The sequence below is a fragment of the Pygocentrus nattereri genome, chromosome 10 (assembly GCF_015220715.1).
Source record: "Pygocentrus nattereri isolate fPygNat1 chromosome 10, fPygNat1.pri, whole genome shotgun sequence".
In the NCBI taxonomy this organism is placed as follows: Eukaryota; Metazoa; Chordata; class Actinopteri; order Characiformes; family Serrasalmidae; genus Pygocentrus; species Pygocentrus nattereri.
The window spans coordinates 24,024,650-24,043,750 of record NC_051220.1 but is presented as its reverse complement, the minus strand read 5'-3'; the positions used below and the strand labels follow the sequence as shown (position 1 = coordinate 24,043,750).

At 40.5% G+C, this 19,101-nt stretch overlaps 1 pseudogene; it reads right to left on the bottom strand.

The window, feature by feature from the left end:
- The window catches only part of LOC108425587, a 58,979-nt pseudogene extending 42,182 nt beyond the window's left edge, over positions 1-16,797 (bottom strand).
- Between the last annotated feature and the right edge of the window lie 2,304 nt (positions 16,798-19,101).

Here is a 19,101-nt window from a genome sequence, read left to right as displayed (position 1 = left end):
ATAGGTTGAAAAGGATTTGCAAATCATCGTATTCTGTTTTTATTTATGTTTTACACAACGTCCCAACTTCATTGGAATTGGGGTTGTACTTTCATAGTGTACTAACCACTCTTAGAGAGAGTAATGTCTTCACACCAGCAAATAAAATGGGATATAGTGTTCTGTTCATCCTCTGATGTAATAGAACAGTCAATTAATGAAAAGAGAAATGTTGCCCACTGTTTGCGCTTCACTGTACTACATACTATATTCTACATAGCATAAGAGGCAGCTGAAGTTTCACCTGTGAGTTATATGTCTTTCTCCTTCAATAACTGTATTTCTATGCAATGTAACGTGTAAGGCTATATTCAATATGCAGATGTTATAATGGCAACTGGCAATGTTATAGCTAACTTCAGCTTGCTAACTTCAGCTAACCTGTACATTAGAGACACATGTTCGGTGACATTAACAGCTCAGAACATAGCAATGTGTATAGGTAGATTTTGTAGAGTAGATTTGTAGAAACTGCAGAGAGGTCAATTAAAAAAAGTATTATTTGGACATCATTAGTTTTCCAGGGAGAGGTGGGGTAATGCAGTTATTGCTTAGTGTTTCTCAATCATTTTATGCTTGTACATTTTTATGGAAACAAAAACAGAAGAAACATACAAATGACTGTAAAAGCTTCCTGGGGCTTAATTGATCAGAGTGTGTTTTCCTGACTCGTTAATAAGAACGTGATTTGGCAGCTACGAAGTGCTAGAAGACAGGCTGAAGAAAGAAAAACCGCGAACTGAGTTTTAGCTCAGTTCAACACGTTTAGATATAAATTTACAGGTAGCAGTGTGTCACCTGTTATGTTAAAGCTCAGACTTTAGTACAGGTTCTTTGTAAGGTATTGCTTCTCTCTGTAAAGCTACTGAGCGTTTCTGTCCATTATACTGCCTTTGTATTTTCCTGTCTGTTTTTTTGGATTTCCTGACTTTGCCTTTTTGTCTTTGCTCTTTTGAATCTGGTTGCCTGATACTGCTTATTGTATTTGTCATTATATGAATATTGTCAAGCCTCTTCAAAGAAAGCCTCATTTCTTGTTTTTACCACAAACATCTGGCTGTTTCTGTCCCATTCCACAGTGTAAATTGTTGGGTTTCAAAGTTCATTTGAAAAGACCCCTGAGCACACAGCACAGAGCAGTAATTACTTGTTTTCAGTTCCCATGTAAGTGAAGCCATCTTTGGTGTTGTATTTCCTTCGTTTTGCTTCTGCTTGCACTGAAAATGAAACATAACTAGCTTGTATTTTACCTGAAAATAAACATAGCTCAGTATAAATATAATATTTTACTTTTGCAAATAATCAGCTATATCTGTCACATTTAAAATGATGTTTGTTTAAATGTGCATTGTAACAAATGTTTGCGCTTAAAAAAAACTGCAGTACCATCACAGCCCACAAGTTAAAAGCCACTGCTGTATATGTTTAAATAAAATCTCTTGGTTGAGGATCTAATTGATCTTTCCAGGATGACTTAACTGAGTGTTATTTATTTGTTATTGTTCATTGGTTCCAAAGTTCAAACATCCCCTGAGAACAGATAATAATGGTATTATTACTCAGCTATATTACTACTGTGGCAATGCTAGTGGCCTATTAAAGTCACGTAGCACAGCTAGGTAGATTGTTAGGGTAAACCACATTACAATTAAAGTAAATGTTTGGACATGATTTCTGTTTGAGAACTTGTGTATGAAACTTTCTTGTTAAAATGAATATGCCTCAAATTTGACTTAGATGATAAAAACATGCTGATCTTTCCCTATTTATGATCACAGATCTGTTTCATGCTCACCAATAGTTTATTAAACAGAAAAGACTAATAGAATTAATATGATATACTCCCTGCTCCTAAATCTCTTTATTATGGTGCTCTGTTTAAATTTAATTTACAAACTCCTATTGCCTGTTCAAAATGAAGGTAAATTTCACTGAAGGCTTCTTGCGACCTGTTCTCCAAAGTGTCATTTGTCTTGATTGAGGACAAAATAGGAGATGACAGCTGAATTAATGCTGTACTACACTGAGGATTTAAGAAAGAGGAGGCTAAGGAAGCACACTACTGGCTGGCTGCAGTCTCTAAATAAAAAGTGCAGTGCTCTGGGAATACAGCTGCCCAAGAAGCAGCGGATAAAGAGAATGGGGTGCTTATGGTGGCTTAGGATGCATTATTCTGTTTGGAGAGCGTGAATGGTAGAACAGAAGGGAAAAAATGGAACAGACAGCTCAACGTGATCTAACGCTTTCCTCAACTGTGACAGCAGACAGGGAGCAGAGGAAGGGCAGATGCACATGAGAGGGAAGTGATGTCATCCCCAGGGCAACGTGAGCACAGACTGACAAAAAAAGCGTGTGCAGTGAGAAACTTTGAAGGAATTTCACAGTTCACCGCTGAGACCAAGTGAGCTAACAGCATTTGAAACACTTCACAAATATGTTATCTGTGATAAATGTCACTCAGAAACTACCTAAAAGACATAAGGAAACTAGCTGTATGGTAACAAATTACATTTCAAGCACGGTAATTCTCAGCAAGGGGAAGAAAGCTTGAGAGGGAAAAAAGACAGAAAAGCAACCCATTGACATCATGAGAGTTATATGAGCTCTGAATGTAGAAAGAAATGAGCCTGATTATCAGACAGAAGCAGCCAGATTAACCAGCAAAACCAATAACTACTGTTATCACCCATTTCAGTACTGGTTTTAAGTGCCTTCGTCCACTTAGCCTTGCCGTTTCTCTTCAGGGGAATCCTCAATGCCATCATACGGTTTGTTCCTCTATTTTATAAGCTCAAGTTAAGTTTATTGAATGAGGGTTTGGAGGAGGGAGGGCAGAAACACAAATGCCGACTTCAGCAGCAGAATCTGCCCAGAAATCATGGCTGACTGAATACATTTTCCTTTTAAAAGCCTAAAAAATGCCAGAAAAAGCAGTTTATGAACCATAACAAGAAAATATTTTAAAATGCTTAATATTTTAAGACCATAACATTCAGTTCTTTTTGGTTACAGTGGGTTTAAGGTAGCAAACTCCTTCCATTATATAGATATAGGTTACTGATATAAGTTACTTTGTTAGCTTGTGAATTAGTAGTATAAAGGCTACACTTCTAACAGCAACTAGGGGTTGCACAGACTAGCCGATTTGGCCATTTTCAGCTTAACCGCTCCGCCATGACGTTGCTTTAAGCGTGATGTTGACTAGTTGCTCATCACATGATTATGACACTAATAACATGAATGCCTCAGAGATGACGACAGATGGGGAGCCTGGTGATTTCAGGGTCAGTATCTCCAGTTTTGTGGAGGCTAGGACGATCCAGAGTTAGTCAGAAAGGCCATGTCACACTCTATGTAGAGTTTGGCTTTGTTCTAACATTTCTCCAACAAGCAAGAACGCTTCAAAGATCAAATATTGAACATCATTAGCTCTGGTTTCCCACAGACTACAATAAAGTCATGTGTCGGGCATAATGCTCTATAATCCTGTTTGAACTTTAAATAAAAATTAACTATTAATTATTTTTGCCGAGTTTCAGAGCTCTAAACTCCTCTGGCTTTCCAGACCTCCACCACAGGTGAGCAAGGCCATCTAGTATGCAATTAAGTCTAATAGAAATTTGCGAGATGCTGGGATGCATATTTCTATCTCCCTGAAGGCTAGCAAAGTGTTCCAGGGCTCTTTGGAAGGGGCACATCATGCTCTACTGAACTGTGGCTTCTTTGCAACTTCTAGAGCAGTAAAAGTGAAATCAGTATATCTCAGTTTTACCCAAATTGCACAGCCAGACAAAGTAATTGTTCACAAAATTTATGTTCATTATGTTTACACATCTCCAAAAAAGGTTGACCCACTAGCTAATTAGCTTAAAGAAGGTAACATAGCCGAGGCTGAGTGCGTTCTGGCCGAAAAATACGCTGTTCACTGTTCCTTCCTCCCCTTTGTACTGCGAGTGGCCACCTTGTAACAGAGTTACAGAATTCTGAGTGGCATGAAGAGGTAAAATCTAGGTAACAAATGAAAAAAAAAAAGAAATACAAAGTCTAGCAGTGTCTGATGGTATTTCTCAGCCTTTCTTCTCCTTCCCTTTTTTTGGAAGAAGAACTGTGAAGGGTTCATCTTTTTCCCTTCATTTTTTAACACTATTCTTTTTGACTATTACTTCATGCTTCAGCCTAAGTGTTTGAGTGTGAGAAAGCTTTTTTCCACCTGGTCAAGATGTTAGGGTTGGCGTTTGACACATTCTGCCATATGCTAGGGCCACATGCTAGGGCCACCCTTTCCCTAAGAAGGCCACAATGTCATTTCAAATAGGTTAGAAATGCTATACATTTCCACATTTTCAACGTGGTCTATACATGCAGTGATCCGCAATTAGGGCTGTACCGTATCGTATAGTTCGCGATAATACCGGTATAACTTTCTAAACGATAAAAAAATCCATATTGTGATAACAGCGATATTCTGACTTGTTGACGCAATGACGTCATGCGCATGGCGTACGCTCGTTGCGTGAGTCATTTTGGATCAAAGGCGCAAAGCAGCTCTGTGGTGGAGTTTCTTCCCAAAAGGGGAGCGACTTGAGAGATGGAGAGTGGAGATGGTTTGGTTATAAAATCTCGCATGTACAACAGATCACAGTAATATGCAAGATATGCAAGAAGCCTGTAACAACAATAGGGGGAAACACAACTAATCTGTTTCACCACCTCAAGCAGAAGCACTCAGCTGAGTATGAGGAAAATCAAGAATGGCTGTGTTGACACGCGAAGACTTTTGCCAATCCGATTGAGTACAATCGGATTACAGATTCAGACTGAGGTGTTTATATGCTCACTCTGTTCAACAGTCTGATGGAAAATCTTCGTTTACATGCACACTACAAGTAATCCGATGCAAAATGACGCGCATGCGTGGAGCAGCGCTTAAAGTAAACGTTACCATGACAGTGACCATCACGTGAGGTCCAGTTGGCGTGCTTGTGTTTTTAATGGCTTTAAAATTATGTCGAGAAGAAGACGTCGAGACACAAACTGAGCTAGAGACAAACTGGACGTCCATCCCACCGCCGTCTTTTAAAGCTCAGAGCATAAGCCTCGTCTCCTCTACAGACCAGTTTCTGCTCCGCCATGTTGAACGGTATAAACCTTTCGCTGTGACGCGACACGCATGCGCAGAATGTACTTGCACGCTCCGATTGGAGTGTAATCGGATTCAGTCATTTACACGGATATTATTCTATTTATCAGAGTATTTAGAGGATTACTCACCATGTTCAATCGGACAGAAATTGTATTCCGAATGGCCTCAATCGGACTAGACTGTTCCGACTGAGGTGTTTACTTGGACGTATTCCATTCCGTACTCTATTAAACGTGGCTAATGCCGCGAAGAGTGCTCAACAGCCGATAGCCATGTTTACATGCATAATAATCCGTTAATAATCAGACTAATACCTCAATCGGAATCATTTTTTGTGTCTACTGAATATTTGAAACATTTATATTAAATAAAACGTTAACATTTATTTTGTTGCAATAGCATGTTTTTGAAATTAATAAAATGTTATTAAGTGTTTTGTCATATCGGCAAAAATAGCGTTGTCGCAAAAATAGCCTGAAATATCGTGATATTATTTTAGAGCCATATCGCCCACCCCTAGGTACAATACATCTTAATTAACACAAAGACGTCAATCCTTTGGTTGACTTTTTCCTCAGGAGCTCTGTAGATGCCTCAATCTATCAGATAGCAGAAAACATCATTTATTATTCAGCTTTGAGATTATTAGACATAAACATACGCAGTGCTGTTGTTTTACAGGCTGCATTTGTCTGCTATGTGATAAAGCTGCATCCCAGAGTGAAGTAAACATTTTAATTAGAGAAAAAACTACGGGGGGCATATTTATCTCCCCCCTTCCGGTGCGTGTGTCACGGAGAATCCACCCCTCCTCCATCTTTTCCTTCCCTCCGCTTACACAGAGCCACAGGCCTCATGCTGAGCACTACAGCGCAGAGTACAACCTGACTGATGAACACCATGCTACATACTACTGCTCCTAAACGCGCACAAGCTACATCACAGCCACAGTGGGAAGCACTGAGAAGAGAGCAAACACACACCACGCCATCCCACCACAAATGCCACATGAGTTGACATACGATCAGACAGTGACACATGCGGCGGGCTGCGATCCTTCAAACGTTCATGTTCTGTGGCTTCATTTCATCGTTTCAGAGCCACGGTGCATAGCTGTGAAACAGGGGAAATAAAACCTGGCTTCCACAGCACTGCTGCATGCTCCTTCAACCCCCCACCCCCCCACCCACGAACTGTGGCTAAGATGAGCTACAAAAAGGTATCTGAAATTATATTAAAGGGAACATAATACTTCCCCTCTCTTCGAGGAGACAATCACTCAGGGGGAAATAGAAGAAGAGATGCCTCACATTTGATAGCATCAGATCTCTGAGATGTGAAAAGTTGCAAAATTCAAGTTTTAGTAGAGCTCCATAATTCATCAATGGTAGGTTGGATTCTTAAGGGTTTCAATAATGCAGCCTTTAAGAAGGCTACGGCACTCTCTGACGATGTCTCTGCTTTGTACCATGAATTATCCTGAACTAGAACTGTCGCTCTCTATTAAAAGAATCAGAAATATGAACGCAGAAAGTGCCTCCAGCTCGAGATGATACAGGTGAAATATTCATGCGCAGGTTATATATACACATCATGAAAAAATGATTAAACCCTAATGAAACCCCTCTCGTTAAAGTCCGGCTGTAACCATTTCAGGCACTGATCTCATGATTTCATGCCTTCGTGCCATTAAAAACTGATTAGTAAATGTCATCTGCGTGCAAAGGGAATTTTGCTGCTGGTCTGGGATGCAAATATTGACAAGTATGCAGGGATTCGAAGTAGCTGTCGGTAATAAAAGAATAATGTTTATGTAAGCACAGTACATTGTTTCATTCTTGCGCTGTGCATGAGCACAGAGATGATGCTGGCAAGTATCCTCAGGGATGAACTCACCTTGAATTACGCATGCTGCTGCTAATATGAGAAGACAATATCTATTTGCTGTAGGTATGTTTGTATTTGAGGAATCTTGCTATAAAAATACAGCACTATTGCACATATAATGTGAATAACCCTTGTCTTTATATATATCCTCATCCATGATATATATCTAAGTATATCTCCTAGGAAATAGGAGATAGCAGTTCCATCTTTGCAGTGTACTTGAGACAGTGTCATCCTGCTGAGAAAGAGCTTCTTCTATATGTATTAATATGCATGGTCTGTTCTCAGCTTGGTAAGGACAATTCTTGGGAGCGTCGATGACAAGGGCAGGGCTTTCCAGCATCTCAGAGGACTGAAGAACAGCATGAATGAGTCCAGACCCATGCATAGAGGTTCAAGGGCAGTCCAGTGGGTGATTGCCTTAAGGCCTGTGCTCCCATACATCACAATACGCTGCTTAGGAGTGAAAAAAAATGGTTTTAATGGGGTTTCGGCAACCAGGCTGGCACTGCGTTCCACCATCTGTCTTCATCAAATGACTTTGTCAAAGAGCACTGAGGCCCAATGTACCTTATCAACTCTGCTTGACTAGAGGTAGAGCAAAGCAGCATAACTTTGCTTTTGTCACCAAGGATTACAGTAAGCAAGTTTACCTTTATAGGATGACATTTGAAAAGGAATGTTGAGCATTTAACAAATTACGATGTACATGCCCTACCTGGAATTTAGGGTTTGTGACATTGTTGCGCTGGCATTTACAGAAGTGTTGTAAATGCATTTCTTCTTCTGCACCCTAATTTTTCTTGTAACTTTCCGTGGTTGTAGCAGAGACAGCATTAATTTCCTCCCAAGTCCTTTGTCTTGTGATTTGAGCTGCCGCTATTTGGTGTCTATTAACTGCTTGATAAATAACGGCCACACTTTGCAGCACCAGATAGTCTGAAGGAGCAGAAGATAATAAATGACTGCGTAAAACACTAGAGACCAGAGGGAAATGATAGTGTTTTAAGTGTTTAGGTCTTATCTGCTTCACTTGGTGAACCTTGTAGCCTATGTGTGACTGAGGTTTAGCAGAGAATCTGAGTGCTAGGTATCTCAAAAAGGGTCATTTCAGTCTCAGTGTGAGGCCCTGGACCTCCAGCTTCAACAAACTCCAGTTTGTCTGTGTCGTCTTGCTTGTGTGTGAGAATACTGACAAATGCAGTAAGCTCATCCCATGGTCTACTTTTCAAAGAGGAACCAGCTGTCTCTTCCTGGACCCGGAGTGCTGCGACGATGAAGTAAAGGCCGAGATTTACAGCATGATCACCCTTTTAATGCTGCCTCTTTTATGCGAGGCCCCTTTTTTCCCTTCTGTGCATCGAATATCTTTGTGATGAAGGGGAGAAACTTCAGAGAGCTGACCTCTTTTTTGCACAGTGAACTTTGTTTGATCAGCATTACCCTTTGACAGGGCTCAGGAGAGTCCTATAGGAACGCGAGATAAAAAAGCTAAGACTCTGCTCACGTCAGGCTTATTGAAAGAGGAAAAGGTTAAACAAAAGCGCAATGCCCCACAAATGCTATATGTCCTTATTTAGCCATACACAACAGTCCTATGGCTAGGGTTCCTTGATTAACCTTCATGGACCTGTCAGCAAGTTCAGACTTCCTTTCCTCACTCTTATACTGTAAAAATAAGGTCACTAATTTAGGCAGAGATGAGCTGAAGCTGTTTTGACAATCAAGAGCCAAACAAACTACTTTCCTTCAGTGTTCTCTCTAATTTAATTGAAAAAGCACTCTATTGTTATCTCTCATACTTCTTCTTCCACACTATTCTGCAATTAATACAGCCCAAACCGCTTAACGTACAGACTCCGTTCAAACTGCGTTTCAAAGGGAACGCTCAAATAACACATCCTAGATCTGAATGAATGTAATATTTTCATTGAATACTTTGTTCTGCACAAAGTTGAATGTGCTGACAACAAAATCACACAAAAATCATCAATGGAAATCAAATGTATTAACCAATGGAGGCCTGGATTTGGAGTCACACACAAAATTAAAGTAGAAAAACACACAACAGGCTGATCCAACTTTAATGTGATGTCCTTAAAACAAGTCAAAATGAGGCTCAGTATTGTGTGTGGCCTCCACGTGCCTGTATGACCTGCCTACAACGCCTGGGTATGCTCCTGATGAGGTGGCGGATGGTCTCCTGAGGGATCTCCTCCCAGACCTGGACTAAAGCATCCGTCAACTCCTGGACAGTCTGTGGTGCAACGTGGCGTTGGTGGATGGAGCGAGACATGATGTCCCAGATGTGCTCAATTGGATTCAGGTCTGGGGAACAGGCGGGCCAGTCCATAGCTTCAATGCCTTCATCTTGCAGGAACTGCTGACACACTCCAGCCACATGAGGTCTAGCATTGTCCTGCATTAGGAGGAACCCAGGGCCAACCGCACCAGCATATGGTCTCACAAGGGGTCACAAGAGGATCTCATCTCGGTACCTAATGACAGTCAGGCTACCACTGGCGATCACATGGAGGGCTGTGCGGCCCTCCATAAAAATGCCACCCCACACCATTACTGACCCACTGCCAAACCGGTCATGCTGAAGGATGTTGCAGGCAGCAGATCGCTCTCCATGGCATCTCCAGACTCTGTCACGTCTGTCACATGTGCTCAGTGTGAACCTGCTTTCATCTGTGAAGAGCACAGGGCACCAGTGGCGAATTTGCCAATCCTGGTGTTCTCTGGCAAATGCCAAGCGTCCTGCACGGTGTTGGGCTGTGAGCACAACCCCCATCTGTGGACGTCGGGCCCTCATACCATCCTCATGGAGTCGGTTTCTAACTGTTTGTGCAGATACATGCACATTTGTGGCTTGCTGGAGGTCATTTTGCAGGGCTCTGGCAGTGCTGCTCCTGTTCCTCCTTCCACAAAGGCGGAGGTAGTCCTGCTGCTGGGTTGTTGCCCTCCTACGGCCTCCTCCACGACTCCTGGTATACTGGCCTGTCTCCTGGTAGCGCCTCCAGCCTCTGGACACTACGCTGACAGACACAGCAAACCTTCTTGCCACAGCTCGCATTGATGTGCCATCCTGGATGAGCTGCACTACCTGAGCCACTTGTGTGGGTTGAAGAGTCCGTCTCATGCTACCACGAGTGTGAAAGCACCACCAACATTCAAAAGTGACCAAAACATCAGCCAGAAAGCAGAAAGGTACTGAGAAGTGGTCTGTGGTCCCCACCTGCAGAACCACTCCTTTATTGAGTGTGTCTTGCTAATTGCCAATAATTTCCACCTGTTGTCTATTCCATTTGCACAACAGCATGTGAAATCGATTGTCAATCAGTGTTGCTTCCTAAGTGGACAGTTTGATTTCACAGAAGTTTGATTTACTTGGTGTTATATTGTGTTGTTTAAGTGTTCCCTTTATTTTTTTGAGCAGTGTACATTACATAGATAGGTGTTAGAAGTGGTAATTCGGGTTTTATATTCTATAAAAAACAGACACAGGCCAAATCAAAAACAAGCAAAAAACAGGCAAACACAATCCAAACGCGCAAGTCCAAAAACACAGTCTGATACACAGGAAGACAAATGCATACAGGAATACCTGCTCAGTTACTCAAATGAAAAAAGCAGTATCTCACAATGACTTAACTAAAACCTGGGCTTTAAATACTATATATAACAAGTCATATAACAAACAAGACAGGTGTTTCATATTATTATTCAGGTGAAGGGGAACAACGATTGGCTGTGGATAGTGGTGTGGTAGTCATGTGATCAGCAAGGAAGTTCTGGGAACTGGAGTTCTCCAAGGACTCTGTGCCAGAGGGATGCAAGACAATATTTTACCAAATTCACTGACAACAATGACGCAGCACCTTTTTTAACCCAAGCTGATATTTTTTTATTTGTGCTTGCCTTTGGACATGTGTAGAAAACAATACACTATACTCTGTCTGGTTATTGGGTCGTGTTTTACAGTTCCCTAAGCACCTGGCCGTATCTGGAACCATGCCCCTCCTTGATGCTAGGCCTTCCTGACTGGTTGAATGTTGGTGGTCTACATTATTTGCTTTTTCTTCTGTTTACAGAGCCTGAGGCAGTCTGAGGCCAGATTTGTTTTCCTCTGAGCATATATTTTATTGATAGCTGCAAGAAAATGAGAAGAATATTGCCAAAGGATATTAGAAAAGTGCTCTAGCCTGAAACAGATGATCCCACTATTAATAATAATTGCTTTTTGTGTAGTTCTTCACTAATAAGCCTTAGAACACATGGAGAAATAAAGATGCTCATGAGGTTAATCACAGTCACAACATTGCACTGGAATGTGTGATATGAAGAGAATGACCTTCAAGCTGCCCCATCTATAAATGTATCATACACCACATTAGCCTTTTCATTACCAGGCCGGCATGATTATGTACAGTGAGTAATTATCCACTGTCCACATCCGTTGTGTCTAAAAGAAGAGGCTGAAGTAAATAGCTAAGGGCAGTGGCATCAGAATCTCTTCTTGGTCTTTGGACATGTGGGAACAACACAGACAAACTCTGGGAATCCAGCTCTTCCACACTAAGCTGCTCAGTCTGGGAGAAAAGCTGAGGTTAATTGGCCTTGGGCTGCAAGTACTGGAAAGGTCCAGCTCTGTGTGCTGCTAGACGGTGATATGTTGTTCATCCTCTTTCACTCTTGCGCACCTTCTGTAGAAGGCCAGCATCAAACATGTAGGCTGAGCTGTAGTACTTCTGCTGGGACATTGAAGGCAATCTCAATCCTGCTATCAAACCACACATCTGCAGTGTGAGCAATCATCTCACTGACACTGTCTGTGTCTTGCTAGATGTCAGAGAAATCTCCTGGCCCAAAAATGAAAAAAAAAGAAAAGAACTGAAAATTTGTATGCTGTGCAGCATGCTATCACAGGTGAAATAGAGACAAAAGATTCAGTCTGAGGGGGCCTTAACTTCGGCAGCACATAATGGAGATCAAAAAGCCTCCTCTTTGTGTGCTCTTCAGCACAGCAGGTGAAGATGTCCTCGGAAAGCATGCTCCTAAGCGTATATGGAATAACTGAAAACAACTCTTTGTCCAGGAGGAACGCCAGCCAGGTGCCACACAGTCATCAGTGACCGATTGAAAAGGGAGCCGACGCATAACAGAAGCAGACTCCACAAAGCGAAGAGTGTCTAATTCCTTTGGGTGAGACCATGTCTAAAATTGATTAGCATGGTGTAATGGTTATGCTCACAGGAGCTCATTAAAAAAAACGCATATGCTCTATAGCAGAGAAGTTTCTTTGAGAGCACTCCTGTTTCCTTCGAAGCCTTTGTCAGTACAGATGCCTCCCTGGTCCAGACAGAAGGGCTATTTTAAGGAGAACGCTTCTCGCCACATGCAATGAGATTCGGAGATGATTTTCCATCCGAGGCATTACACTTTCTTATTTCACACTAGAGCGGTGGCAAAAAAAACTACTCTTAGCCCCGAGGAGCTTGACATCTCATAAAAGATTAAGATTAAAGCTGGCCTATTTGTAGAAGGTTATTCGCAGGCTCTAATACTCCGTATCGAATGTGATGAGACTGTTTATTGGGATGCGCCTTCTATTTTTTCCCTCCGTCATTCTCTTTTTCAATCCCAAAGTCATGGAAGCACGCACTATACTGTCAATTCTGATCAAGACAAGATGTTCGGGAGAATTTAGTTCTCTTTAGGCTTTTACACTTTTTTTTCCTTTCTCATCTGTCGAGCTTAAGAGCTTCGTAAGCTACATCTTCAGTAATAGCTGAATGCAGATTAGCTCCAAGTTACATATTTGAGTTTATATTTAGCACTAATGATTACACCAGTAGCCCTGATCTAACATACCCGACTCAACTCACAAAGAGCTTGATAATTACTTAATAAAGGGAGTCATAGCAGGAAAAGCACAAAAATGTGAACGGCAAAATTGAGAATAAGTCTTATACATACAAACCAAAATTCCAAAAATGGTATGACAGTATGAGAAATGCTAATACAAATAGACTGCATTTTGGCCTGCATTAAATTGATTTCTCAAACATTCTTGTGGAAATTTTCAGTTAGAAGTTTATTGATCTCTGTTTTCAACAAAAGGTTTAATCATAAAAACAGATGAAAAGAAAGATGATTTATGGAAAAACCAAAGTGACTGACAGCTGCTGATATTGGGGGATGCTAATCATTCTAGCAGTATTGGCATCAAAGTGAACAAAAAATGCTGTTTGAAAATAATTCTTTGAATGTCAAATGAGTCTTGGACATTAATCTACACATAAAAGGATTAAGTTGGCCGAGTAAAGTGCTTTCATTTATTTACCGTTAGTTTAGATTATTTTTCGCTTGTGGCTGATAGATGGGGTCTCTACACTAGGCTTTGAAATGCCCCTCTAAATTGCTAAAAATTGGTACCAAACATAAAAGTCATGTGCCAAGTATTTGAGTTTTCTTGGTAACACTTAATTTTGAGTGGTTCTTTGTAGATGATTAATTAATAAACGTTTAACAGTTTATCAGTAAGACATCAACAACATATCAGTGAAGTAGCAGTAGTGAAGCATCTCAATAGATTGAAGTAAATACGTATCTTGTAGACGTACTGTTCATACAGGACTTAAGTAGACTTACCCAAAACCTAACCCCAACCCTGATCCTAATCCTAACGCTTATGTTAACCTCATTCCAAAACCTAATCCTAACCCTCATATGTTTTTGACATATTACTGAGAATCCATTGAGTATTTGTTTCATTTAAAAAGGACCACTTGAAATAAAATGTTACAGTTTTCTCACTTGCACTGGAGCATGAACTCAGCTATGTTCAGTAATGCAGCTAAAATAACTAATGAAAACACATTTGTAAACAAAGATTTTAAAAGATGATTATTTTCAATATCGGCATCATCACTATTGTCTTGCTGAGCAGAAACTTCATCTCCATCTCTGATTAACGGAACACTTTTAAATATTATTTTTTAACAGTAATGTTTTTCAAAAGTCTTGTGCTCATTGTGAAATGAATGCATAAACATGTATAACTCCAATTCCAATGAAGTTGGGACGTTGTGTAAAACATAAATAGAAACAGAATACGATGATTTGCAAATCCTTTTCAATCTATATTCAATTGAATACACTACAAAGACAAGATATTTAATGTTCAAACGGATAAACTTTATTGTTTTTTGCAAGTATTCATTTTGAATTTGATGCCTGCAACACGTTCCAAAGAAGTTGGGACAGGGGCAACAAAAGACTGGGAAAGTTGAGGAATGCTCAAAAAACACCTGTTTGGAACATTCCACAGGTGAACAGGTTAATTGGAAACAGGTGAGTGTCATGATTGGGTATAAAGGGAGCATCCCTGAAAGGCTCAGTCGTTCACAAGCAAGGAAGGGGCGAGGTTCACCACTTTGCGATCAACTGCGTGAGCAAATAGTCCAACAGTTTAAGAACAACGTTTCTCAACATGCAATTGCAAGGAATTTAGGGATTTCATCATCTACAGTCCATAATATCATCAAGAGATTCAGAGAATCTGGAGAAATCTCTGCAAGTAAGTGGCAAGGCAGAAAACCAACACTGAATGCCCATGACCTTCGATCCCTCAGGCGGCACTGTATTAAAAACCGACATCATTCTGTAATGGATATTACCACATGGGCTCAGGAACACTTCAGAAAACCATTGTTAGTGAACACAGTTTGTCGCTCCGTCTACAAGTGCAAGTTAAAACTCTGCCATGCAAAGCGAAAGCTTTTTGGAAATCATGGATGTCGTGTCGGGCCAAAGAGGAAAAGGACTGTCCGGATTGTTATCAGCGCAAAGTTCAAAAGCCAGCATCTCTGATGGTATGGGGGTGTGTTAGTGCCCGTGGCATGGGTAACTTGCACATCTGTGAAGGCACCATTAATGCTGAAAGGTACATACAGGTTTTGGAGTAACATATGCTGCCATCCAAGCAACGTCTTCTTCAGGGACGTCCCTGCTTATTTCAGTAAGATAATGCCAAGCCACATTCTGCACGTGTTACAACAGCGTGGCTTCGGAGTAAAAGAGTGTGGGTACTAGACTGGCCTGCCTGCAGTCCAGACCTGTCTCCCATTGAAAATGTGTGGCGCATTATGAAGCGCAAAATACGACAACGGAGACTCTGGACTGTTGAGCAACTGAAGTTGTAAATCAAGCAAGAATGGGAAAGAATTCCACCTACAAAGCTTCAACAATTAGTGTCCTCAGTTCCCAAACGCTTATTGAGTGTTGTTAAAAGGAAAGGTGATGTAACCCAGTGGTAAACATGCCCCTGTCGCAACTTCTTTGGAACATGTTGCAGGCATCAAATTCAAAATGAGTGTTCATTTGCAAAAACCAATAAAGTTTATCCGTTTGAACATTAAATATCTTGTCTTTGTAGTGTATTCAATTTAATATAGGTTGAAAAGGATTTGCAAATCATTGTATTACATTTGTAATCATGTTTTACATAACGTCCCAACTTCATTGGAATTGGGGTTGTACTATGCAGAGAAATACAAAATAGAAATAAATCTAGACATAAGTTAAAGTACAAGAGAAATAAAACAAAAGTATGTCTATTTACATATTTACATGGCATATGAGACAGATTTGTTGTATTTACAAGACAGCAGACAATGCATGGTAATAGGCAAACTAAAAGCACACATTATAGACATAACTAACTCTAAGTTGCATTATATTTTAGTGTATATATATATATATATATATATATATATATATATATATATATATATATATATATATATATATATATTATAGTGTATATTATAGTGTAACGTAAAGTGCATAGTGAAAGTTCTTACACAGTTATTATACAGTCATTGTTGTTATATATTGCACAGTGTGTATTGATCAGAAAGGAGATGCAGTTGTGTGGTTCAGCACAGTTCAGATAGCAGGAGATCAGTACGTTGTAGAGCCTTATAGCAGTGGGTAAGAATATATTCTCACAGCGCTCTTTAAAACAGCATAGCTGTAACAGATGGCCACTGAATGTGCTTCTCTGTTTATCCAGTGTAGCATGCAGAGGGTGTGAGGTGTTGTCCAACAGGGCTAACAGTTTGTTGAGTGTCCCCTATTCTGCCACAACCTCAAGGATTCCAGCTACAACAGAGTCAGTCTTCCTAATAAGTTTGTTTATTTTGTTTAGAGCACTTTTGTTAATACTGCTGCCCCAGCACATAACAGCATAGAATAGAGCACTCACTACAACAGACTGATAGAATGTCAATAGGAGCTTAATGCACAACCCAAAAGACCTCAGCTTCCTCAGGAAGTAGAGGCGGCTTTGGCCTCTCTTGTACACTATGAGAGTCCAGCTTGTTGTCCAAGTGCACAACCAGATATTTGTATGTCCCAACCACCTCCACATCAACTCCATCGATAGTGACTGGTGACAAGGCAGGTTTGGGCTTCCTAAAGTCCAGCACCATATCCTTAGTCTTACTGATCTATGAGCTTACACCAGTCAAAAAAGTCCTTACCAGCTACCTGTATGCCTTATCCTGTCCATTCCTTGTCCACCCCACAATGGCCTTGTCATCCAAGAATTTCTGCAGGTGATATGACTCTGTGTTGTACCTGAAGTCAGAGGTGTACAGGTTGAACAGGAATGGATCTAATGCAGTCCCCTGGGGTGCCCCAACACTGCACACAGCCATGTCTGAGTCACAGCCCTGCAGTCACATATATTGAGGTCTTCAAGTCAGATAGTCCATTGTCCACGAGATGATGGATTCATCCACCTGCATCAGCCGTAGTTTCTCCCCTAACAGTACAGGAGGTATGGTGTTGAATGCACTGGAGAAATCAAAGAACATAATCCTCACAGTGCTGCCTGATGTGTCCCATTGAGAGTACGTTCTGTCCAGCAGGTAGATAACAGAATCATCCACTCCAATGCCATGCTGGTATGCAAACTGCAGAGGGTCAAGAGCTGTTTTGACCAGAGGTCTCAGATGAGCTAGCATCAGCCTTTCAAGTGGCTTCATTAAGTGCAACCCATCGATAATCATTCAATGCTGTCAGTTAACTTTTCTTGGGGACAGGAACCACACAAGCTGTTTTCAACATATCTGGGACTCCCTTCAGGCTGCAGCTCAGATTGAAGATGTGCTGAAGAATTCCACACAGCTGCTCTGCCAGTTTCAGCTCCCTGGGTTCAGTGCCATCAGGTCCCACTGCTTTGCTCTGCTTGAGTTTTTCAGTTCAATCTTCACCTGATTAGCAATGAATTTAACAATGAATCTGTTGGTTGAAGCCAGTGATGCCTTTCCAGACATCACAAGCATTATTCAGCTCTAGATTATTTTCCAGCTTGTACCTGTACTCCTGTTTGACTTTCTTAATTGAGGTTTTAAGCTCTTTTTGTACCCTCTTCAGCATTTTCTTCTGATTCAGCAGAGACTTTAAGTCACTGGTTAGTAAACACTGGGTTTGTTGTTCGAAAAAGCAACATGCTTGTTGTATGCAAGCTTGATTGCATCACCTATTTGTGATGTTTTTAGCCTTAAATAGCCTCATCTTGAATGCTTGGAATGTATTACAGGTGCCAATTTCAGAATCCCCTCATATTTACAAAAAACAATGAAGTTGATTTAATAAAATGTTATAAATTACTTGACTTTGTTTTGTTTGAAATACAGGTCAACGTGAAATCACTGCTTTCTGTTTTCATTTTCATTTCACATACTATCCCAACTTTTTTGGAATTGAAGTTTGTATATTTAGTATTAACATAAAATATGATTTCAGACTTCTGAAAAGCTGACTTTTTAGGAGGCATTTTAAATACTCAAGCGCTTTGTTTATTAGAGTGTATTATATAAACTCTGTACCTGTATGGCTCTTGTTTACCAGAATATTGAAGAACAGCTGCTGCTAACAAAATGGCAGGTCCTGTGAGGTCTTACGCAGACAAATGTTAATAAATACTAGGTTATTTACAGTGGCTGTGGGTACACTAAAATAAAATTCACCCTTGCGTAGGAGAAGCAAACTTTCGAACTGTCATTTCTGAAAGTACATAATGAGTTTTTAATGAAGAGTGCTACGTAAGTAACTGACTCACCTGATCTCTCACAGCCAGGCTGCCAAAATCAATGTTTCCTCCTGCACCGCTGTATACTGCACAAGCTAAATCTCGATGCACCTTGTGATAAGTTGTTCACTATATTTTGCTTACATCTTTTGCATCTTTCCAAACGAACATCTTTCTAAGTGAAGCAGTTGTGCCAGCATGTTTTATTCCAAATTAGCTTCCCGTTTTGGAGAAACATCCATCAGATTGCTGGGATGAGACAACATACACAAAAACTGTAGATGTATTTGATGAGCATATTTGATCTGATGTGGCCACAAATGTACAAACAAGATAGCTGGGTTAATACAGTGTAAAAAATATAAAGTATAAAGTAGAAAAATCCACCCATAAAAGTTTACGGTGAGAGAACTAAACCATGTTTTTGGCAGAATAGGCTCCCAATTGATGATTTAATTAAATATGGGCATATGTCTTACTCAAAAGTGCAGGGAGATACAGCACAAGAAACATTATAATATGCTGCTCTGTAGCACTTAATCTTAAGCAGAGCCTGGAACCAATAAACAATGACCACTGAATCATTACCACAGTTGTCAGCCTCCAGAATTTTCTTTCATAAAACAGTTAAAATAGCTGAGTCTTAATGCTTGTTCAGACTGCAAAGTCATGGCCAGCCCCTGCATTGCATAGTTTAATACTTTCTCTGAGCTAACTCACCTAATTCATCTCACGGAGGGTTTGAAAACTACCTGATGAGCTGAATCAGAAATGTTAAGTGGGGAATTTATTAATCTTTGATGCATAGCTCAGTAAATTGAAGCTTTTTTCATGTTTATATGGCTGGTTTTAGAGCCCCTCAAACCCATCAGTATCTCCACAAGAACATCTAATAAACAGAGCATCTCAGCAGGGCTGCAAATTA